We start from the raw sequence: 25,523 nt of genomic DNA on the forward strand, positions 1-25,523 counted from the left end.
CGGCATGAGTCCAGCTGAACCCCATCGCTTCTGACAGTTTGCCTGCAGTCTCTGACTCCTTCTCCGCTCCGTCAGCCCCACCCTGTGGCTCTGTCTTAAACATCCAGCCACGTCTTCTGTGTCCGACCCCTCCTCCTGCGGAGGTCTGTTCTCTGTCAGCTGCCAGGAACATCCCTCCCCTGGGTCCAGCTCATTCCTCAGATCTGGCTGGGCTGTTGACCCTGGTTGCTCCGGCAACCCCGGGGAGTCGGGAGGCAGCAGTGGGGGTGTGACACGGAGCTGGAGACTCTTTCTTTTCCTAAATGTGGGGGTGGGGAGAGGGTTGGAGACAGCAGCCTGACAAAAGAGGTGGAGGAAAGAATTCTAAGAGGCAAATCTCTGCTGAGAAATGTGTGGGTGTCATGCCCCCGCTGCCACCTCCCGTCTCTTAGGAGTTGCCACAGCAACCAGGGGCTGCAGCTGAGCCAGCTCTGGCAGAAGAGAGAGGGGCCTCTGAATGTGCAGCAAGGGAAAGCAGCACAAGTCAGCCAGACTCTTCCCAAGAGGCATCTTTAGTGCATCCACAGATGCATTCCAGCCCTAACAGCTTGCCTGAACGATGCAGACGAAGCAGAAGGGTGGTGTTTGCTGAACACCAAAGGAGCCAGAGACTGTCAAAGTAGATGGGGCCCAGCTGGGATAGCTCCTGGGGAGGATGAGTGAGTCCTCCCCCAGGTGCAGCCAATTAGCTGGGCTGCTTTTAAGACAGACAGCAGCAGCTCTTCGGCATGGATGCAATCTATGCAGAAACCCTCCAGTCTGGCTTGGATTCCTTGGTCTGCGAACGTCTGACTCCCATCGGCTTCCCTGACTCCTGGCAAACGGCTTTTGCCTACACACCTGGTCATTGGACTGGCTTTGTTGAATATATGCTTATCTGGACTCTGACCTTGGCTTTCCCTCGACTACTCTTTGCCTCGTCCTTAACTCTGTTTGCTTTGATTCCTAATGACTTTGACTGGACTTTGACTTTGCTCTGGTGTGGACTCCGGCTAGGCTCTGCAGCCCAGGCACCTCCTGCCACTGGGTGTGGCCAGACAGGGCAGCACACTGTTCCCACACATGTCTGTGTTAAAAAGACATGACTTTTTTCTCCAGGACCATTGTCTTAATACTAGGTCCATAAAGGAAGTCCATTCATTACATTTTTAATTCACATAGTATCTTTGCAGGTTCAATGAAAATTATTTTTAGCAATGAGAAGGAAATGGCTTCATACACTGCCCATAAGTCACTCATGAAACTACTGTTTTCTTTTGAACAGCATAGCTGTGTAGCACACCAATTGTCTGTTGCTTATGTTAGACATAAAGTCATGATTTTGCTTGGCTGTTCTGCCAATGAACTTGGGATGGCATAAAATGGCTTTCCCTTCCTATTTTATTCTCAGGCAATCTCTTAAGGTAAAATGTTACTGATGGCAGAGCAGGGACCTTGGCCATCTTCCCAGTCCTAACAAACACACCATACAAAGCCTCATTCAAGAAAATTTCCAAATGTGAAAACTGTTGGAATTATTGCTTTGCATTCTTGCACACAGAGTCTGAGACTTAAGTGATGCATGATGGGAGTGTTCCATTTGACCAGAGAGAGAGAGAGATCTGCCAGAAAATGTAAAGTAATCACTACTACATGTACTGTGAATATCAAATGAAACAATGGAACAACCCAATTGTTAACTTTATGTAAACATGGGAGATTAGTATAAGTTGACCAGCTTCCACAAAATATTTCATATTTTTTCCACTTAAGATATTGATAGAAATCAAAATCCCAGTATTACCCTCAATACTTTTTACCATAAACCCAAGAAAAACAAGCGAGGAAAGCTTATTTAAATCTTTAAAAAAACATCTTCCAAACAGCCTTTTAATTACAACAAAGAACGCAGCCTTACTAGACCATAGATAAGGATAACAATAATCTTTGACTCCAGAGTGAGATATGTGTGTCAGTGTAGGCGCAAAAGTGAGGAAATGCATAGCATGATTTTGGGTGATTTTAATGTCCAGCTCTACACACCTAGTTTGAAACCACCACCCAACTGATTTGCTTCTCCTCTGAGGGGCCATCAATCTCTGCCTGTCTGCCAGCTGGCCTGCCTGCTGGCCTGTTTCCTTCTCTAGGGTCGGAAGGGGGGATTTCTTTAGTTCAAGAGTCATCCCATGTTACTCATCCTGCTAGCAAGGTGATTGCAAGAGATGGTTCACCTGCCCTGAGGTGTTCACATGTAGGGGACCATTCTGAAGAGGTTCATCAGTGCCTCTAGTTAATACAGACCCTATTCTATTCACTCCTGAACCCATGCCTGACATCTCCACAAAAAGCAGGTTCCTGGGAGCACCTTGTTTAGGTGTCCATAACTCGGATCCCTCAAGTCCAATCCACATGTAACTTGTTAAGCATAGAATCATGGAGTTGTAACGGGCCATACAGGCCATCCTGCTCAATGAAAGATCAGCCTAAAGCATCCATGAAAAGTATGGGCAATTCCGTACCCGATAAATATACTGTAATGCTTACCTTAGGTAGTGGTTATATTCTAGATGCTCCACATGATGTCGCCAACAACCAACGTCCAAGCAGCAAACTGCTTGCTACATCTGCCATTTTAAAGCAGTAGTTGGGAAATCGCATTGTGGATTCCCCAACCTATATAGTGCGAGCTACAGGAAAGCAACCAGCAGACCACCAGCCAAAGAAATGTATGGAGGTGAAGAAGTGCTATCTCTGGCTCCAATGTCTTGCCCTTGTAACTGCCTCCCTCTCCCTTCTTCTAGGAATGAGAGTTTGTTTGTTTTTTAAGTGAACTGCCTGGAGCAACGAATAGGTGTAAAAGCATGCAGGCAAAACCAAAAATAAATATTTCCTAAAGTTGTCACATGAAGCATGCCTGTCTAAGGTCTCCCCCCCCCCAAAAAAAATCAGGAGTGGGATCATTTTTCTTAAGTTTCAAGACTCGTGATTCCATAATGTGTGGCATTCAAAAAGCACTATGCATCTATGATTAGATGATTAGATGCATAGGCGTTTCAACATAGAAGGTTTGAATTTATAAAAAAAAATTAACCAGCATTGTGGACCCTTTAAAACATTAAGAGTGGGTGCCTGGCTTGATTGACAGGTGGAAGGGAGTAGCATATAAAGCACATTGCTCTCTTCCACCATTTCAAGCAGGCATATAGAGTGTAAGAAGCACAAAAAGGCAACAGACAAAAGCAAGACAGGAATAAGACGAGGAATGGCTGGGGGTGTGATAATTATCAGCACTACGCAATTACCCTGGTGCAACACTATTTTTCAAGAGCCTCTTGTGGCGCAGAGTGGTAAGGCAGCAGACATGCAGTCTGAAAGCTCTGCCCATGAGGTTGGGAGTTCAATCCCAGCAGCCGGCTCAAGGTTGACTCAGCCTTCCATCCTTCCGAGGTCGGTGAAATGAGTACCCAGCTTGCTGGGGGGTAAACGGTAATGACTGGGGAAGGCACTGGCAAACCACCCCGTATTGAGTCTGCCATGAAAACGCTGGAGGGCGTCACCCCAAGGGTCAGACATGACTCGGTGCTTGCACAGGGGATACCTTTACCTTTACCTAACACTATTTTTTAAAAAATAGCTTGACTGCCAGTGAGAGGGAGATTACCACCTCTTTAGGCAACTGATTCCACTGCTGAACTACTCTGTGAAACATTTTTTCTGATACCTTGGTGATACTGAACTACGCATAGTTTTATTATTCTTTAATGTATAGGCTGCCCCTCCACTTGAACAAATTCAAGGCAGTTTACAGCATATTTAACACTAGCATCACTAAAACATATTTAGAAACATTACAATTTAAAATAATCACTGTTCCATTCTTCATAGCTCCCCAAGCATATCAGGATAGAGTTGTTCTAAACCTATGGTGGGGCAGGGCTGAGTCTGCACAGAGCTTTTATTCCAATCCCAGGTTGATTCACTTTTCTGTTTCAATGGGGAGGGGGGGGGAGATAGGAAGGCCCGAGTTCAAATCGATCTGGATTCAGCATGATCCATGACGGAATAAACAAATGCAGAGAACCAGTATAATTGGAGATGTTGGGATGGGTGAGGGAGACCCATGGTGGTTGTTCCTCGTTTTATTCTGGCCTCAACCATAGGCCTGGTAGAAGAGCACCATTTTACAGGTACTGCAGAACTTTACTGGTTCCTTCAGGGACTAAATCTCAACTAGTAGCTTATTTCACCAGGCAGAGGCCAGGGTTGAATATGCCCTTGCTCTGGTTGAGGCCAGTTGGATTTCTCTGGAGCCAGGGATCACCAATAGATTTGTATTTGGAGATTTTAGTGCTCTCTGGGGGGGCATACCGGAAAACGCAGTCCCATACACAGGCAGTTAATGCCTCTAGCTTGCACAAGATCTATTCTGTACACCCTAGAACCCACCCCGCCATCTCCCCCAGAAGCACTTTCCTGGGGACACCTTGTCTAGGGTCTGTAACTTGGACACCCCAAATCTGGTCTTCACCAAACCCGATGAGTAGGTAAAGTCAGCTGGAGATGCCTTGTAATTTTGGAGTCTCTAGGATTCCAGGGAGTTACTTCTGCATTCCAACCTGGTTCAAATTGGCAAAGCAGCTGGGTTCAAGTCCTGAGCCAAGTTTCCCCAGTTTGTGCCCATCCCTTACTCTCAGTTCTTTTCCACTAACACAGTATTTTTTCTAAATTCTAAAAAATGATAGCTTGAGAATATCTTTAAAAGTTAGTGCCTGTCCAAAATAGCTATATAAAGCTTATTGATAACTATTTGTTTAAGAAGGATCGTTACATGAGTACTAAGGTGATATTGTAATGGTTTGTATCCTCAGAAAGATGCTTTGGTTAAAGGAAAGGGACCATGGACATTAATACCATGTAGTGTCTGTTGTTATAAGTATTCTCCTATTGTGCACATCTTTTTAGAGTGACTGGCATTATGCCATATTTAATTAACTAACTATGCTCCTATTGTGTAATTTCTGCAGCATTTAACATGTTGAGTTTCAGTGCTTAGGCTTTGTTTCAGATACTTGGGCGTTAGTTTTCACCACCAAATGAATTGGTCCTTGCATCGGAAAGCGGCACTTGCCACGGCAAAGAACCAGTTAAGTGCAGTCTCACATTTTCACTTTTGTAGTGGGAACCAGTTTGTGCCAGCAGCGATCCAGATTTTTCAGGCGAAGGTTGTTAATCAACTCTTATATGGGATACCAATCTGGATTGAGTCTTTGAATGATGAAGTGGATTGTATAGCCGCAATTTTCTTTCATCGTATTTTGGGTCTTCCAAATATGATTAGTCTTGCCACCCTTTGTAATGGCTGGGTCTTGGTCTGTTGTCATCTAGAGCATGGTTATCCACTATCAAATTCTGGATAAAATTACATTATCGCTCCACTTCTAATAGTCTCTTGTATGATCTGCTAAGTGATCCTTTTGTTTCTAAATGGTACTGGCAGATCCAACATAAAATTCACACTCTGGGTATCAACTTGGAGCCTCTGGCTAAATAGGAGTTTCAAATATACAATATTATTAGACAGAGAATCCGTGATATTGAGAGACAGACCATCGAAGTGGGACTTGTTCCCCCCACTTCTTCAGCCTTACTTCCAACACAGGTCAGGGAGCTACTTATATGCAAAGTCTTATTAACCCACTCCATCGTCGTGCTTTTATGCTTGCTAGATTAAACATCTTCCCATCAGCTGTCCTAGCAGGCAGATACAGCAATGTACCAATTGGGAACAGACTTTGTAAATTTTGCCAATTAGAGCCTGACTCAGTGCCACATATTCTACTCTATTGCCCATCCCATTCTATGCTTAGACAACGACTGGTTGTCCCTATCACGATGGACCTTTCTGGCCCTATGGACAGAATAACCAGACATTTGTTAGCTGATAGGTCCCCAGAAATAACGGAACTGGTGGCCGAATTCTTGGCTACAGTGATACAAAAGGACAGTCGGCTAGGCAAGAATCAGGTCTAGACCAGGGGCACCTACAATTGGTGGAAATTACTGATTGCTGGGCATTCTGGAGGAATCTACAGTTGGTTACTGCTTATTTTATTATCTTTTATTTGTTTATCTAGACTATGTAATTTTTATCAATTAATTATATTATGAATTACCCTTGTTCTCATGATTTGTATATGCCATTAAAAGTTTTTTGAATTTGAATTTGATTCCCCGCTCCTCCACGTGCAGCCAGCTGGGTGACTTTAGGCTCGCCATAGCAGTGATAAAGCAGTTCTGACTGAACAGTAATATCAGGGCTCCCTCAGCCTCACCTACCTCACAGGGTGTCAGTTGTGGGGAGAAGAAAGGGAAGGCGACTGTAAGCCACTTTGAGACTTCTTCTGGTTGAGAAAAGCAGCATATAAGAACCAACTCCTCTTCCTCCTCCTACCTCCTTCTTCTGGAGGGGGTCAACATGACCATATATGGTCAAAGTACCTGATAAATGTTTAACAAATATTAAAAACATATTAAAATCTCCGATTCATTTGGGAAATCCTTCCAGGGCTATAAAAAAGCTCCAGGATTTCATAAAACCCTGGTTGAGAAGCCTGGTCTACAGTGAAAGGCTACTCCTCCAAAAGGCCCAGGATTTGAACCTACTTATCAGAAATAGGATAAATGCCTGATATCAACCTCTTTAAGTTGAAGATAGGGCAAAAAACAGTTTTTAAAAAAGGTGACTACAGGGATAACTCCCTGCCACTTCATCTTTTCATCCTAGCTTTCTTGGATGAAACTTCGGCACTTGATCCATATCAGTCTGGCTTCTGCCCTGGCCACGGGGTGGAGACGGTGTTGGTCGCTTTGCTGGATGATCTCCGTCGCCAGCTGGATAGAGGCGGGTCAGCCGTGCTGGTCCTTCTGGATCTGTCGGCTGCTTTCGACACCGTGGACCATGAGATATTGGGCCACCGCCTCGCCGGTACGGGGATACGGGGTACAGCCTTGCGCTGGATACGCTCCTTCCTCCAGAACCGGACCCAGAGGGTTGCAGTGGGGGATGAGCTCTCGCGCCCTTATGGACTCCCTTGTGGGGTCCCACAGGGCGCGGTTCTCTCCCCCACACTATTTAACATCTTCATGCGCTCTCTGGCCCAGCTGGTACGGAGTTTTGGGTTGGGCTGCCATCAGTACGCTGATGACACCCAGCTCTATCTCCTCATGGACGGCCACCCAGACTCCCCCCCGGAACCATTCGCCAGATGTTTGGAAGCAGTGACAGAATGGTTTGAGCAGAGTCGCCTGAAACTCAACCCCTCCAAGACGGAGGTCCTGTGGCTGGGAAGTAGGGGGCGGGAACAGGAAGCGCATTTACCCACCCTGGCAGGGGCGCATCTTACCATCGCGTCCCAGGCCAGAAACTTGGGTGTGACCATTGATGCCTCCCTGACTATGGAGGCGCAGGTCAGGAAAGTAGCCGGCCAGGCATTTTTCCATCTTCACCAAGCCCGGCTACGAGCGCCCTACCTGTCCCCCGAACACCTGGCCACTGTGATCCATGCAACGGTCACCTCCAGATTAGATTTCTGTAACTCGCTCTACGCGGGCCTATCCCTGTCTCTGATCCGGAAACTCCAGCTGGTACAAAATGCAGCCGCTAGGGTCCTCACCGGCACACCTTGGAGGGCCCACATCCAGCCTGTGCTGAGGCAGCTGCACTGGTTACCAATTGCTGTCCGGATCCGGTTCAAGGTTCTGACCTTTAAGGCTTTACGCGGGCTGGGACCCACATACCTGAGGGACCGCCTAGTGCCCTATGCCCCCCGCAGGGCTCTGCGCTCTGCGAGTGAGAATCTTCTGGTCGTTCCCGGCCCTAGGGAAGCACGCCTAGCCTCGACCAGGGCCAGGGCCTTTTCGGTCCTGGCCCCCACCTGGTGGAATGAGCTCCCGGGTGAGCTGCGGGCCCTGCGGGACCCTTTAACATTCCGCAGGGCCTGCAAGACGGAGCTCTTCCGCCAGGTCTATGGTTGAGGCTGGGGCTGCCGGGGTACATCAACTGCTCTCCCCCGGGCTTCTTGAACATCGTTGACCTCCTTCTCCTCCACCCCCCCCTTTTTTAGGAATGGGGGTAGGAAGGGGATCTTATTATTGTGCTGCCATGTTGTGACATTTTAAAGTCTTTTAATGGGAGTTTTAATGGGTTTTTTAAGACATTGTAACCCGCCGCGAGCCATTTGGGAGTGGCGGGAAATAAATCGAAATAATAATAATAATAATAATAATTCATAGGGTTGTCAACACATAGGGTAGAGAAACTCCTCTGGGGGTAGAGCCTGGGGAGAGGAGGGACCTCCTCAGGGTGTAATGCCATAGAGTTTGCCCTCCAAAGTAGCCATTTTACAAAGAGAATGGATCTCTTTAGTCTGGTGATCCCCAGACCCTACCTGGAGGTCGGTAACAGGGCCATTCCAGACATTGGCCAAAGTAGAGAGATGTCCGCAGCATCTTGAACCGCTACAATAAAAAGACATTTTGCACGGTGCCGATTGTAGCGCTAAATTCATGTCCCCATAGCGCTTTTACTGTTCCCCACATGTTTCCAGTCTTGCTGGAGTCGAAAGCAAGGCACTCTCATCTTGTGGTGGTTCAGCCTGCCTTGCCCCGTCAATCAAACTGAAGAACCAATGAAACAGAGAAACATCCTTGTGCCTCCAAAATGCCCCTTTCCCTTTAATTTTTTTAGGGGAAAGGCTATGTGCACAGCTGGGAACAGGTGCGCACAAAATTTAAAATAATAAAGCTGGATTTCCTAAATAGCCTGAAGCAGTGGGGTGGGGTGCTCAGGGAGAGTGGATGAACCCCATTCCATCACAAGATGATAGAGATATGGGAGGCATCAGGAAAGCCCCCACTCGAGCAGTGCAGAAACATGGGTAAGTTTTTTATTGCTTATATTAAGTTGCAAAACAGGTGATGATCCATAGCCTACCCAAAGCAAGTTATCTTGCTTAGAGACGGCTGGTGCCTGGGGAGATCTGGAACCTTTACCTGGACTTCTACCTTGTCATGTCTGGTGGGGTTTGAGAGGGGTGCTGGGATGCAAGTGGTGGATAGAACATAATAAGCAATGTAATACCCTTACAGAATTGTGATTTTAGCTGCTAGACGGCCCTCACCCTATTGCCAGTACATTCAAGTTTTATTTTTAATGTGCTGTGTCTCCTTATGTGTCCCTTCATGAAATCTATGTGCAAATCCATAGTGACACCCCTCTAGGGCAAATAACACACACAACTTCATGATTCATGCTTATCAAGGTGATGCAGCAGGAACAGGACCCTGCTAAAGCCTTCCTTCTTTCCCCTCATCAGCCACCTTGTCTCCAGTCAAGATGGGGTCCCAGCCCCCTGCCTGCAACAGAGGGAGAGGCAGCCATCAACCTGAACAATGGCAACATGTGAGAGAACGCCACCTCATTTATGATTAGTGACCTGATAAAGCTTTGCATTGCAATCCACAAGTAAAAATGAAAACAACAGTCAACTTTACTTATAAATAAATAACAGGGGGTATGGTCATGTAGAGGCACCTAGGATGGGGAGTATGGGTCCCTGGGCTTCAACTTCCTCTTACCTAGGGCCGGGTCTGCGTAGCCTGACTGTAGGAAGGTGTGGGTGGGGTGAGGGATGGTGGTGGGGGTCAGATTCACAGTTATATTTTGGGGCTTGGCACTTTCCCAGGCCTCTCTGGCCTCCATGACCACAACTGCTTTCTCCACCAGGTCTCCAAACTATTAATTGTGTCCATAGTCCCTCTGAGTGACATATTAGAGAACACGAAGGCCTCCCTCAAATGCCTTCCCTCCTCCATCTCCATCTGGGTGCGTTCATGGTCCCAGCACAACATGGCCTCCTCAAAGGTGCGTAAGTGCCTCAGGTCTTCCTCTGCCTTCTTCAGGATGCTTTGGCCAACATTGGTCAACAGGGAGACATGCCCTCTCCCTCCCCATAAATCGCACACTGCACATCAAAATATGGGCAGGTGACTCTTGCAGCCCCAGACTTCTTGTTTTGTGCAATGCAGCGCATGTACTCTGCATGCATGGTCTTTATTTTTGACTGGCACTCCAGGCCAGTCCTCTGATGGCCAAGGGCTCTCATTCTCATGGCCACGTCCTCAAATACCTCACTGTTTCTATGGGATGATTTGAAGGCATCTTGAATCCTCTCCTTGGAAAATATCGCCATGAGATTGTGGATCTCTGCATCCCTCCAAGCGGGTCCTCTGCCAGTACCCTGGATAGAAGCCCCCACCCTGCGGGATTTACCAGCTTTCCGCAGGGCCTGTAAAACAGAGCTCTTCCACCAGGTTTTGGGTTGAGGCTGGGGTCATCGAATGAGATCCATGCCCCCCCCCTGGGATTAGAAGTCACCATTCCCTAATTTCCTGCCGCTCTGGTAGGGGGGAGTGGGAATAAGATTGTTTTTCCACCATATTGGGATTTTTTAAAAAGTCTTTTAATTGGTGTTTTAATGGGGTAAGACTATTGTTACCCACCACGAGCCTTGAAGGGAGTGGCGGGAAATAAATATAATAATAATAATAATAATAATGATGATGATGATGATGATGATGATGATGATGATGATGATGATGATAGGATTGCGATGCGGAATCCATCTTCCTCTGGCTACTGCAGCAAAAAATGGAGGTGCACAGGAGGGTCCAAGTGCTTTTTGGGGGGTTAATTCACTTTTTGCAATTACCCGAGTAGCACTACAATGAAACAAATGATGCGGGAGTTTTGCAGTTTGTGTGCGACGTCATGCGGAATATAAAAAAATGTAGTGTTTGTGAATGGCTACAATGCCGCGACTTTAGAGTTATGCAGAATGACCCCATTTTCATTGTTGATACAAGTGGATATAGTGCTAGCCGTAGAAGTCAACTTCTGTGACGTTCTTCTCTTAATCTGTGGCATTGCTTTGCTCATGAGTTGTGTGAAGGAGCTTCAAGCTGTACCCATTCTTGGCATGGAGAGTGACTTTCCACATGGCATGTGAGGCCATGAGGTAGACAGCACTACATCGTCTGGCTTCTTATGTAAAGCTGCCACGGCCATGTGGAAGTATTTTTCAGTTAATTTTCACACTGGGGCTGTAACAGGAAGAATGGCCCTCAACAGTAACTTAGTTTGGCTTTAACAGCCCAGTTCCTGTTTTATAAATCACACATGTCAAGAGAAAGAAACCACTTACATGTGATCTTCTAACATTGACTATTATGCTGGCTGCAGAATAAAGTGAGAATAAGATCAAAGAATATGTGGTGGTAGACTTCAGAATACTAGCATGGGATGCCATTTTTGAATATTTCCTTTTATTTAAAATGTTCTGCAAAATAGTGCGTCAAGGTGAAAGGCTGCAGCCCAACCCTTTGCCTAGTTGGACTGGTTGTCAGTCTTGCAGGAAGTTTTAGCTGGGGGAAGGCTATCCCATAAGGAGCAGGAGGTATCCCAATTCCTGGAGTCAAACTTTTACACACACAAATAGCCTCAGTGTTTTACCAGGATTCAGTTTCAGTTTGTTAGCCCTCATCCATCCAAAAACTGCTTCTGGGTACCTGTTTATGGCTTTCACAGCGTCCTTTGGATCTATTAATTAATTAATAGCCAGCTTGGTGCAGTGGTTAAGAGTGCTGACTTCTAATATGGCGAGCTGGCTTTGATTCTCAGCTCCTCCTCCACATGCAGCCAGCTGGGTGACCTTGGGCTGCCACAACACTGATAAAGCTGTTCTGATGGAGCAGTAATATCAGGGCTCTCTCAGACTGTTTATGCACTGGAGGTTTCATGCTGGGCTGCAGGCTGGAGTTTTAGTCATGGAAGGTTGCCCCACCTCTTCCTGCACCCATAAGGGGGGGCATTTGGCCTGGTGCGCCTCATCCACCCCCGATTTGTGTTCCTGCATGGGAGCTGGGACAGTGAAGTTCCCAGTGCATAAACGGTCTCAGCCTCACCTCCCTCACAGGGTGTCTGTTGTGGGGAGAGGAAAGGGAAGGTCATTGTAAGTTGCTTTGAGAATCCTTCAGGTAGAGAATAGCAGCATATAAGAACCAACTCTTCTTCTAACATTGCCAAGATAATAAGTTAGTAATTAACTATGGTAAAACAAAAGTTTTGGTTTTCTCTAAGAGCTGGCATGCAATGACTTGGTCTATTGGAGGCACTTCAATAGAACAAGTGAAAACATTTAAGTATCTAGGTGTTACCTTCCAATATAACCAGAACTGGCGCTCCCACAGCCAACGAGCTATCAATCTGGCCAAATCCTCATCTTCCCTGATAAAACAGTTCTTTTTCTCTGTGAAAGATAACCAATTTATTCCTGCAGCAATTAAAATTTTTAATGCCAAAGTGATGTCCCAGCTCCTGTTTGGATGCCCCTTATGGGTTCCTGCCTTTAATAAATCTACTGAGGGTGTTCAACCTGCTTTCTGTAGGCAAATTGCAGGGGTTCCCAATTGCGTCGCCTATCATGCCATTTGCACAGAATTTGGCCAAATTAGGGTAGAGACAAGGGCCTGGATAGCTACTTTAAAATTTTGGGTCAGACTCTATTTTAGAGTAGAAACTGGCAGCCTTTTAACTTGTCTAAAAAGTGACCCTCTTAAATTTCGATGGTTCCAGGCCATTGAACAAAAATTAGTCTCCATTGGCATCCATCTGAACTCCCTACTAGCTCTGGAAGAAAAATGTATCTTCTAGATTATTAAACAGAGACTACTAGACCATGAGCAGCAGGAACTCATACCTATTCAGCCTCGAGCCTGCTCACCAGCATTCTTTGGCATCACTATGCAGAGAAATATTATGTCTACATATTTGCATCTCCTTGATGTCCCACCCCTGAGAAGAGCTTTTCTCCTGGCACGAATGAATGCTTTCCCCTCAAAGGTCTTAGAGGGAAGATTCCACCATATCCCATACCATGCGAGACTCTTTCCGTGTGGTTCTGGCTGCCCTGACTCACACATTTTGCTAGATTACCCCTTATATGAGCAGTGTCGGGATGACAGCATTGTTGCTTTGCTGGGAAACAAGCCTTCTGTAAGTAAATCTATGACCTTGCAATTTCTGCTCTCTGACAAAGACCCAGAGGTAACCATTTTAGTTGCCAGAGTTTTAACTAAGATGCTTTTATAATACGCTGCCTACCTTGTATTTTATCTTTTATAGTTTATTTAATCATTTTACGATTTGTTTGGTTATGTAACCCCATGGCCTATTTTATCATTTTGTTGAAATTTTAAACCCTATTTTTATGTCTTATACATATTTTATGCCAATAAAAGGTTACTGACTGACTGACTGACTGACTGACTTCTTCTAACAAAATTTGTAGCTTTCATTCTCAGGATGAGAGCTTTCATGAGTTACTGCTTACTTCTTCAGATATTCATGAAAATGCATACCCTGCCACAATCTTGTTGGTCTTTTCTACTGCTACAGACAGATGTTTACTGTACAGAGGCCGATGTGCTGGTCTGCTGCCTGGTACTTGCCTCAGGGCAGGTTGCCCCACTTTTTCTTGGCTCTGCACAGGGGAATCTTTGGCTTGTTGCATGCTGTCTGCCCCAGATTTGTGCTCCCACCCAGGAGCTGGGGCAACAAGGTTCTGCTTTGCTGCGGGGTGGTGTGGGCCTGTTATTTTTTTAAATTTTATTTTAAGAATGTGGTATTATGTAACAATGCAATAAAAAGGTAAAGGTATCCCCTGTGCAAGCACTGGGTCATGTCTGACCCTTGGGGTGACGCCCTCTAGCGTTTTCATGGCAGACTCAATATGGGGTGGTTTGCCAGTGCCTTCCCCTGTCATTACCATTTACCCCCCAGCAAGTAAGCTGGGTACTCATTTTACCGACCTCGGAAGGATGGAAGGCTGAGTCAACCTTGAGCCGGCTGCTGGGATTGAACTCCCAGCCTCATGAGCAGAGCTTTCATACTGCATGTCTGCTGCCTTACCACTCTGCTCTACAAGAGGCTCTTAACAATGCAATACCATGTTCTAAAACAAATTCTTGATGCAGAAAAGATCACAAATTAACAAGTCTACCCATTTTGATTTTTCTGGCCCAGTTCAGTCAGATTAACAAAGTATGCCTTGTCATCAAGCAGATACATTTGGAGGCTCTTAGGTCTCCCCTTGCATGTGGATCAAACCCTTCCGCTTTCATGGCAAATTATTATTTCATCCAAACCATGAACTAGGAGTTGTACTCTTACCCTCTCAGCAGGAGTTCAAGCCCTCACTAATTCACAACAACAATCCATGCTTTGTAATTAGGTCTCAACCAAACTGACAGAAAATTTTCTGACAAGTTTTCTTTTCTACAAACACCTTGAAAGCACTCTAAACTTCTTAAAATTCCAGCAGGGAACATATTTTTGTGACAATGATAGCAATATCACAGGTAACTGTTGGAATATGCAAGATCTGCAGTGGGCATGATTCAAAGAGAAGAGTATCCTACATGGGGCCTCAGAGATGTGTACTTAGCATAGTGGAAATAGGAACTTCCTGATATTTTTCAAGTAGTCCTATATGTCCTCCTGATTGGCTCAGTTGGAGATTTCTTTGAGCACAACTCCTCCAGCTTGCTTCCAGAGGAGAGAATAAAGATAACAGAACAGATAGAAAGGTTTCTCTCTCCTCTTTCTTTACAAAATTTGTTTTTCTTCAAAATAAAACTATATTTTTATTTAAGCCGCTTGGTGCTTTCACACCTCTTTGCATATTTAAACTTTGCATATCAACAATTACGAGGGAACTGTCCCTTATGAGTTATCTTAGCCAGTCCCCTGCTCCTCTGCTCTGTATTTTTTTGAAATAACAAGACATTGAACTAGCATTGTGAATGGTCACTGAAATCTAGTTAAATCAAATATATTATAACGTTTTTAAAGTTTCAGCGTGACTGTCACTTTTCAAAAAGAGTTTACTATAACCCAGTTATTTTTAATCCACCTTTTCAGTTGTATGAATGATTTATTACTGATTTGGGGGGCAGCAATGATATGAAGGAAAAAAATGTCTAGTATCTTTTTAGTTCTGTGCAATGTAACAGAGCCATGGCATATGGCTGTGGCTCACAGGTAGAGTATCTGCATACAGAAGGTTTCAGGTTCAATCCCTGGCATCTCCAAGAAAACAAAGGAAAGATCAGGAAATAGGTGATGTGAAAGTTCTCAGCGATTCAAGACATTCATTGCCCAACAGTACTAATCTTAATAGCATAATGACCTGATTCAACATGAGGCATTTTTGTGTGTCTGTGCATATATCAATTTTAAAAAGATAGCATTTGATCATTTAGTGAACGTGAATGATATTTCATTTTCTATCACTTCTTATTAACAACTCAGTTAAAACTACTGAAAGAAAAGTATGTTACAGGCCAATATAGGATAGATTTATCTACCTATGGAACATATACATTAAATTAGGTTGAAGAAATGCTTTGTTGTTGGTAATTGCTTCAGGAGTTCATACATTTTTGTAAAAATAAATTTGGAGATGCCTTAGTTGATTCCTAAATTGGCACTTTGGTAATATTTGGTGGCAATCCTTGGTGTGTGGTACTTTTCAAATCTAAAGGGATATATATAAGTGTATTGTTAATAAACCCTACAATTAAATTGTAGGTATTTTTTAAATGTGAGTTTCCATTGTCAGTTTCCTTATAAAAGTTCTCATATTACATGCAGTCTTCCCTTATTAATCTTAAATATGGTACATGGTTTTTATAAAATACATTGTCTTCATTTAAACACCATAGACAAAATGTTGTAAAATATAATTTCTATTATTATTATTATTATTATTATTATTATTATTATTATTATTATTATTATTATTATTTAGATTTATTTCCCGCCACTCCCTGTAGGCTCGTGGTGGGTCACAATAGTCCTATCCCCATTAAAATACCCATTAAAAGACTTTAAAAACAATCCCAACATGGCGGAAGCTCTCATTATTCCTATCCCCTGCTATCAGAGCAGCAGGGAGGTTGGGGAGCAGATCTAACTTACTAGGTCCGGGGGGGGGAATGCTGGCACTCATTCGCTGACCCTGGCCTCAACCAAAAACCCGGCGGAAGAGCTCTGTCTTGCAGGCCCTGCGGAAAGCTGGTAAGTCTTGCAGGGCCCGCAGCTCACTGAGGAGTTCATTCCACCAGGTAGGGGCCAGGACCAAAAAGGCCCTGGCCCTGGTTGAGGCTAGGCACGCTTCTCTAGGGCCAGGAATGATCAGGAGATTCTCCCCCGCTGAGCGTAAAGCCCTGCGGGGGATATAGGGCGGTAGGCGGTCCCTCAGGTATGTGGGTCCCAACCCGCGTATAGCCTTAAGGTCAAAAGGTCAAAACCAGAACCTTGAACCTGATCCAGGCAGAAATTGGCAACCAATGCAGCTGCCTCAGCACAGGCTGGATATGGGCCCTCCAAGGTGTACCAGTGAGGACCCGAGCAGCTGCGTTTTGCACTAGTTGGAGTTTCCGGATCAGAGACAAGGGTAGGCCGGCATAGAGCGAGTTATAGAAATCTATTCTGGAGGTGGCTGTCGCATGGATCACTGTAGCCAAGTGGTCAGGGGACAGGTAGGGTGCTAGTAGTCGGGCCTGGCGAAGATAGAAAAATGCCTGACTCGCTACTCTCTTGACCTGAGCCTCCATAGTCAGGGAGGTATCGATGGTCACCCCCAGATTCCTGGCCTGGGGCGCAATGGTAAGTTGCGCTCCGGCCAGGATGGGTAAGCACGCTGCCTGGTCCTGCCCTCTGCCTCCCATCCACAGGCCCTCCGTCTTGGAGGGGTTGAGTTTTCCCATTTTTTGTCCTGTCTCTATAGAGAACTTGTTTGAGGCATGTTAAAAGCAATACAGAATACATTTCTGTAACTTGCTCTACGCAGGCCTTCCCTTAGGCTTGATCCGGAAGTTACAGCTGGTGCAAAATGCAGCTGCTAGGGTCCTCAACGGGACATCTTGGAGGGCCAATATCTAGCCTGTGCTGAGGCTGCTGCATTGGTTACTGGTTGCTGCCCGGATCCAGTTTAAGGTGTTGGTGCTAAACTTTAAGGCCCTCCGCAGTCTGGAACCCACATACCTGAAGGACCGTCTTTAGCCCTATGCCCCCGCAGGGCCCTACGCTCTGCATGTACAAATCTGTTGGTCATTCCCATCCCCCAGGAAGTGTGCCTGGCCTCGACCAGGGCCAGGGCCTTTTCAGTCCTGGCCCCCACCTGGTGGAATGAGCTAAGGGCCCTGAGGGAGCTTTCTGTGTTCCGCAGAGCCTGCAAGACGGAGCTCTTCCGCCAGGTTTATGGTTGAGGCCTGCATGCAGAGGAAATTCTGCCCCCCCTGCTATTGAGCCCATTGGGCTACTAGGGGCAGATTAAAGAAGATCAGTCCCTCTGTCCTCCCTGAGGTTTATTAGTAGAATTGGGTTGCTTGCTGCTGAGCACTGGAGGGTTTTTAAGGTTGATTGGGTTTTTTGACTGTTTTAAATTGTTTTATTGGGGTTTTTATGTTGTTAGTTGCCACAAGCCTTTGTGGGAGTGGTGGGATAAAAATATAATAAATAAATAAATAAATAAATAAATAAATAAATATTTTAAAATTATGAATTTAAATTCCAGCAACAGGATAACACAGTCTATAAACACAGAGAATAGCTTAAAACAACAGTTTTCAGACTATAATTACACCAAAATGGTGTTACAAACTACACAGAACACCTGAAAAACTATTTTTAAATACAAAAGCTTTAATCTATCAGGAAAGGTCTCATTTGAGAGTCAACTGAAGATGGCGCCATAAAAAGCTGGACTTCTGTTCAGCTCTTCAGCCATGCCGAGGGTCAGGAGCTTCTGCACCTGGCTGACCTGAGCAGATACGCAAATCTGCTCGCCGGTCGCCCCAGGAACCGGGAACGGCATCCTGAGGGTCCTACAGATCCGTGGGGAGATAGGAAGACCGACCTCCCTGGATTAATAGCGGCGTGTGCTCAAGGTCACGATGGCGTCTTTGTCGCAAACAACTTTACAAGCTTGAAACGACCAGCTGACCCTACATTCTTCCCAGACCATCATTTACCAGATTGACAGAAGCGCTGACAGAAGCTGGGTCTGCAACAGTAAGAATTGAAAGCTTTCTGGCTCTTCCCTTTCTTTCTCTACAAGCTCTTCCCCCCCTCCTTCCTCAACCAATTTACAAGTGAATTCCCTCTTTCGCCGAGTGAGAGACTCTCAGCTAATTATACCCACTAACCAAACAAAGAAAGAACTTTGAAGTTTTGTTGAAAAAAGCTCAGTGGGGGTTATTGACTTGTTACGGAGATCGACAAACTGATAATTTGGGATCGCCCGTGCTCCCGCGAGACCGTACGAGACTTTCTGTTTCTAATTTGTGACTGCCTGGAACTATGGAGAAATTAACTAAGGCACAGCTTTTCCATTTGTTATGCGAAGGGAACTCAAAGATACTGAAAGCAGTCAATAAGCTGGAAAAGGAAATCCGTGGGATTAAGGGGGAGCTTTTGGACGGAGAGAGAACAGCTGATACAGCTTTGCCAATAATAAATCAAACGAAAACTCAATGTTTGGAAGTTAATCAACAGGAGAGGGAGAGAGCCAGAGATGTAAAAACCCAAAGTACCTTCGAAGAACCTGGGAAAACAGATTCAAGGAAGGAAAGCACCGAAAACTATTCAGAGCAGGAAATGATTTGGATCAGCAAAATAAAAATAGTCTATTCAAAAGCGACAGCAACCAGGAAGCTATCAGGAGATATTCCTATGCGACCAGAGGAAGAGATCCAGATTGATAAAGCATTCAGAGCCAACTCAAAGGCGACTGGCAGCAAGAATCAAGTAAGAGATTTCTCTGGCCCTGACAGAAGGACAATCAGAAACACTCTACTATGGAAAAAAACACAATTTCATTTTCTGCGACCACCTGAAGGATGAGTTGAACAATGGAGTATTCTCCTGACTTCCTGTGGGAAAGATAGTAGCAGTAATTTTTAGGATAGGACTAATATATGAAGGGAACTGACTTTATATCATCTAAGACAATAATAGAATATATCCTTATAATAGATTATACTCTCATATGTATCAACAACTACTTTGCTAAGAAAGATGGTAATAACTCCTAGATCAGGATTAATATGCGATGGGAATTGAATATGTATGTCAATATGTATGCTAAAGGAGGATGACAAACCATACTTCATAGGCATTAACAAGACGGCAGTAGTAACTCTTGGGTCAGGGCCAATCTATGAAGGGGACTGACCTAATATCATTTAAGATAATAACAGAATGTATTCTTATAACAGATCATACTCTCATATGTATTAACAATCACTTGGCTAAGAAAAATGGTAAAAACTTCTAGATTAGGAATAATATGTGATGGGAACTGAATATGTATGTTAAAAGAGATGGCAAACCATATCAGCTGGTTGCTTTTTCTTCTCAAATTTTCTGTAAATGCTTTATATAATAATAAACAAAATTATTAAAAAAAAAAGGAAAGGTCTCATTTCATGCATAGATTCACTGGCATGGATCCTGTCTTAGGACTCAAATACAAATTACGGCTGACGAATGTTGGGTTGCGGGTAAATGACCAGTACTTTGAGAGAGCTTTCCTTAAGTGGCATTCATTTGTTTAGTGGTCTCATGGACCGATTATGCATGGGACGGGAAAGGTGGGCCGGCACCTGCATTACAGCGGGGCTAATCCCTGCTTACGCATGACACCAGAGCCGTCTGAGCTTCCTCCTGTCCCTGGCCCACTTTAGGATTTCCAATGGCCCGCAGCAAGGGAATGTGGATTCTTCTGCATTCCTTTTTCTTGCTGCAGTGGCCATCAGAGGCCAGGCCAGGCCAGGCCAGGCCAGGCCAGGCCTGTGCATAATAAATCCTCCCCCACGCCTATGGTGTCCCTACAGGGTCACAAAATGCCCTGCTCGGCTTGTGGTGCTGCGGTGCCCAACGGGGCATTTCTACACCCCCCACAATGGTGGGTTAGCGGCATGCCTCTATCCCACCATCCTGCGCTGGAACCCCCATGCCCCCAACCCCCTGCTGCAGCCACCATGCGGCATGGTGGAATTTTCCCACCCTGGATTTGTGTTTGCACATGCACAACTCTGGTGTGGACCATGTGCACCGGGGGGATTTTGTCCCATTTGTGTACACAGGAAGCAGTGGGGCAAGCTGCCGCACTGCTGGGAACCACCAGCAGCCTGGTGCACCAGGCCACATGCATAATCAGTCATGGAGGAGAAAAAGCTTCTCCTTTCCTTCCCACCCCATTTTTGCCAGTAGGGTTGGATGGGCCTCCTAGACCATATGGAGACAGAGAAAAGCTCAAAAAGTCCCATTGCTGCCAATTACCCTTGTACAAATGGGATGGGAGGGAAGCCAAGGTCTTTCTCCTTGCTTGCATTGCTCACTTGTAGCTCTTACAGTCAGTGTTCAAAAAAGGTCTGGCAGCAAATCTTGTTACGCACCTGTGACCAGACACATGTCAGGCATATTCTGTACTTGAGGCCTTAAACTAGAAGTTTCTTCATCTTAAGTGGTTTTTCCTTACATAGGACACACCTAAGTTGGAAGAAGGCTCTTAAGGCTAGAAGAGGGTTTCAAACTTGGATTGGTAGAGTGGTAGGATACATGCCACTACAAGGTCTTTCAGCTTTATCTACCTTACAATAACATGAAATCAATAATTTAAGCCAGCCTTTCAGAAATACTGATCTAATGTATGTGAAGTGCATTCTGTAATTGAGAAAAGTGCTATAATTAGAGTCTTTTAAAAAGCTGTCAAAGTTTACTAAAATGCTTGCAAAAGTCTCACAGGATTTGGATGATAATTAAAATGATGGCAAAATATCAACACAAAATATTTTGTGTTTATATGATTAACAGAATATCCAGATCTATTAAAATCCCAAACATTTAGTGGTTTTAGGTTCCTAGACATTTGACATTTTTCCAATCCAACTCATAATGAAGATTTACATCTGACAATATATTCCATGAGCACGTATACACATCTGAATTATAAGATAACACAATGACCATGCTTCAACAGAATTCAGTTTGGGTTGGCTTAAGTGCAGGATAACTCTATTAGATTATAGACAATGTTTTTCTTGGTAAGTCTTTGTGCTAAGAATGTTGCTGCTGGTATGCCATCAGTGGCACAAGTATGCCACATATGCTGTCAATGTTTTAATTAAAACTTTACAAAGAGTCCTGTGCAATTCCATTTCTTTTTGATCAGCTGGACTCTTGGCAGTACATAAGCATACTCTACTATGGTATCACTTTCATTCATTTTAATGGCAGTTCAGCTGCAGAAATTTTAGCCTAATGCTATTTTTGTCTGTGCATTTTTTTGTTTTGTAAACCTGATGAGTAAAAAGAAGCAGGAAATTTTGTGTGCTGTGGAACATTTTAATCTGTTAATCGCTTTGTTGCCCATCATTAGCATTTCTAATGCACACAGCGAGATGTAAATTATGCAGCCTTGAAAAATGAATTTAAGAGACTAGGAAAGTGAACATCTGTTCTGTAGGTGAACAAAATGGAAGCTAATCTTGCAGTGCCAAAAGAATATTGTGTGTGTGTGATACATCTATTCTCAAACTTTTCATTTAACTTTTGCAAAATGATGAAAAAAATTGGCTAGCATAAATACTCTCTTTGAGGAACAGCAGGTGTGAATAATCTTCACTCTTCCTACAACCTAACAATGACAGCTGTAAAAATCAGTTAGAATCTATGCACTGTAGACCAAAGAAATGCACTTTATGGCAATGCAGCAGAAGGGATGATAGCTATGGCACACAACAGACACGTGGGAAAAGACTCTGGATGGAAAAATGGTATACAGCCACAGCCACTCACAGCAGCAGCAGTGCTAAGGAAAGCTGACTTATTTGTCACTATTGCTCAAAACAATCTAGAGCAGCTTTTCCAGGTGATGAAGGGTTTATTACAATATGGAGCTGAGAATGGTTTGGAAGAACCACTGTGCTCTTTTCACCAGGCATGCTGGATAAACTTCAGTCTTCTCCCCTAGTCTTTTCTTGTTGCAGTTTGAATTAATTTAAGTGTCTGCAGCCTTAGGATGTGGGCTGGGTGCTTGGAGAAGTATGGCCTACCAGTTACATGGCTGACCACTGTCTATCAAGGTTTAATGATATATAAATCAGTGATTCAGTTTTTATGTTGATCCCTTCTGGGATGGGGCTGATGCCTAAATTCTTGGAATATTGTCCTCAGAGGAGATAGTATATGAAAACTATTTTAAGAATATGCTATTGATGGATCAAGGTAATTAAACTGCTTTAGGAAGAGAGATCCATTTAATGATAGTATTTTATTATTTATAATTATAATTTTGATGTGGTTTTCTTTGATTTTATTGTTTGAATTGATTTCCTTAGCAGCCGGGGGGTACTTTTTAGTGGTGAGTGAAATTTAACCTCTTCAGAACTTTGCCCTCCTACTATTTTTTTGGTCCATGATGCTGGATTGTATGTTATGTATCATGCCTGGAGCAAGATCTCCTGTACTGCCAGAGAAAAATCGGGAAGCTAGTATTATGGGAATAGCTTTTAGGTGGTTTCAGCTTCTTCTGTCTGATCAGGAACAAAAAAATTAAGACCTTTATTGGCATTATACAAAAGAAAACCAATTGACAGTAGTACATAAAATGAATAAAATTCCAATTATAACTTTAACAGTGCTTCTGACAAGGAATACTCTGTAGGAAGCTAGCTGTATTCTCAAGTCTCTCAGGCACCATATCAATGAAAAGACTTTGGAGGTTAATTAAAACTGAGATATTAGTATTCTCAGCCAAAAAACTCTCTATGTAAAATTTGTGTTGAGGGTCATAAAAAGCAAAGTAAAACAGCATATGTTCTAGGGACTCGCTTGCAGTGACACTGCAAGAACATAATCTATCTTCAGAGGCTGCCCCTCGAAATCTACTTTTCAGGACAGCAGATGGCATTATATTAAACCTTGCATGCTGATATATGAGGCCATTTGACCTGGATAAGGAAGGCCACTGAAGGTCAAGGGAGAGCATGTTTTATAAGCATCAATAATTAGATTTTGGTAATTGAGCTTGATTAGCAATTTTTAAATACAAGATAAGATTTCCCTCTCTAACTGAAACAGTAGGAGGTCGTAATTGAGTTTGAGTTCCTTACGTTTGCCCTCCACAGTTTGGATCCAAATAGAGGTTTCAGATTCCTTGAGCATATACTGAGTTAGACTTCCCTCTTCACTATTAAAGTGGAACCTTAACCAAAATTTGAAGACTATAATCCAAGTTTTAGTTGCTAGGAGGATTTGACCCGTTTCAAGACACAGGGGACACATATGGGACACATTTTGGCAGATCCAGAATCTTGTATAAAAAGTTGGACTGTATCTTCTCAATATCTCTGTTCAGGCCACTTATCCATATGGGACAGCTGTAAAGTAATTGTGGTTACTTTGGCATTAAATACTTGGACAGCTGCCTGGAATATACTGGTTGCCCTGACTAAAGTGAAATCTTGCAATGGCTCAGATATTAGCATTAGAGACATCGATTGCTATGTTTTTATGAGTTAACCATTTGATGGACATGAAGCCCAAGGTATTTAAGCTACTTAACCTGTTCTACATCTTGTTCCGCATTATGTTGTAAACAAACTGCCAAACTCCTGCAAAAATCGGAATTTTATACCACTTAGGGGGAAATCCAGAAAAGTGGATTCCCCCTGAAAAAACTGCTACACTTCTGAGCACAAGCTGCAACACACCAGCGAAAGACATGTGCATTCTCAAAATAGCAGTAGAAAGAATGTCCCTCCCTAGCTCTCACCCCTGAGCTTCTGGAGATGCGATCACAATTTTTTCCCCCTTAAACTGGCCAAGGGCAATGAATAAGCAAGGCTTCTTCGGCTGAAGTCCCTCCACCAAAGTGGTTATTGTTATTGTTGTTGTTGTTGTTGTTGTTGTTATTGTTATTGTTAAATTTATAGCCTGCCACACCCATGAAGCTTGTGGCAGGTAACAACATATAAACAATAAAACCCCCTAATATATAAACACTCCTATAAATACACAAACCTAATCCACCCCAACCTCCCCCAGCAAAACAAAGCTCCCTTCTGCAATTGTCTTTAAAGTTTCTGAGCACAATACAGCTCCCTGTTCGACAATGCCTGTAATTTCGGCCAGAAATTGCACCCATCGGGGGGGGGGATTGTTTTTTTAAAACTTGAAGAGCGTGTAAACAATTAAGCACCATCTCCTATGCCAGTGAAAAAGGACTTTCTGAGATATTGAATGAATAAATATTTGTTGGTACTGGTGATTTTGTGTTTTTTTTAAAAAGTTTTTAAAGTGAAAGGGGCTTTTCGGGAGCACAAACACAACAGTTCATTTGCTGTTCAATTTGATTGATGGCCAGGGGCGGGAAGAAGCGTGGAAAAATATCGCCTCCTTTGTTGCGATTCCAGCGAGACCGGAAAACTGTGGGGAATGAATAAACCGCTACTGGGACTTCAATATTCCGCTAGAATTGAAGGTGTCCGGAATGATGAAATTCCACTATTAAATATAGCATTTCTGCATACTGCAAAAATTTAGCAGCATTGGTCTTTGTGAGGAATGGCCATCAATATGTGTATACTATTTTAAGAAATCTTTTTAGTCCTATGCAGGTATGGGAGAGAATAACTGCATCATCAGCATAGTGGAGTATTGGTACGCTCTTAGAGGCGACTGACAGGGCATGACCATCTATTGAAAGCAAAGTGGGGGCTAGATCATGCGGAAAAAGTCTGAAAATGGTATGCACAAGAGGGCAATCCTGCTTCACACCTTTGTTGGTGAAAATCTTGTCTGTCAGTTTCCCATTTCTGGTATACTTGATTTGACAGGTAGTGGAGGAATTAAGTTGTATGATAAAAGCTAGTAGACACGGATTTATCTGCAGTTTTAGTTAATTTCCACAATAGGAGGTACTTTGGGACAGAATCAAAGGCCAGAATTTAGATCCAGAAATGCAGCATATAATTTACATCTAGCTCTAGAAGTGTATTTATTAATTAAGTGCTGAAGGACTAGGCAGTGACCTAACATAGATTTACCCTGAGTAAATCCTATTTGCTCTGGGACTAGAATGTTCCCCCCCCCATGACCCTATGACCTGATTTTGATGGCTAAATATTTGGCATACAGTTTCCCTACAATTGAAAGAAGACTAATAGTTCTGTAGTTAGCTGGGAGCGTTTGACTCCCCTTTTTTGTAAATGGGCATCGTTATTGCATTTAGCCAGACCTTGGAGAGAATGCCAGAATTGTTCATTGTGGTGAAGAATGAAGTGAGAGGAATGGCCCACCAGTTAGTCTCAGCAATTAG

The sequence above is a fragment of the Paroedura picta genome, chromosome 3, assembly GCF_049243985.1.
Source record: "Paroedura picta isolate Pp20150507F chromosome 3, Ppicta_v3.0, whole genome shotgun sequence".
Lineage (NCBI taxonomy): Eukaryota > Metazoa > Chordata > Lepidosauria > Squamata > Gekkonidae > Paroedura > Paroedura picta.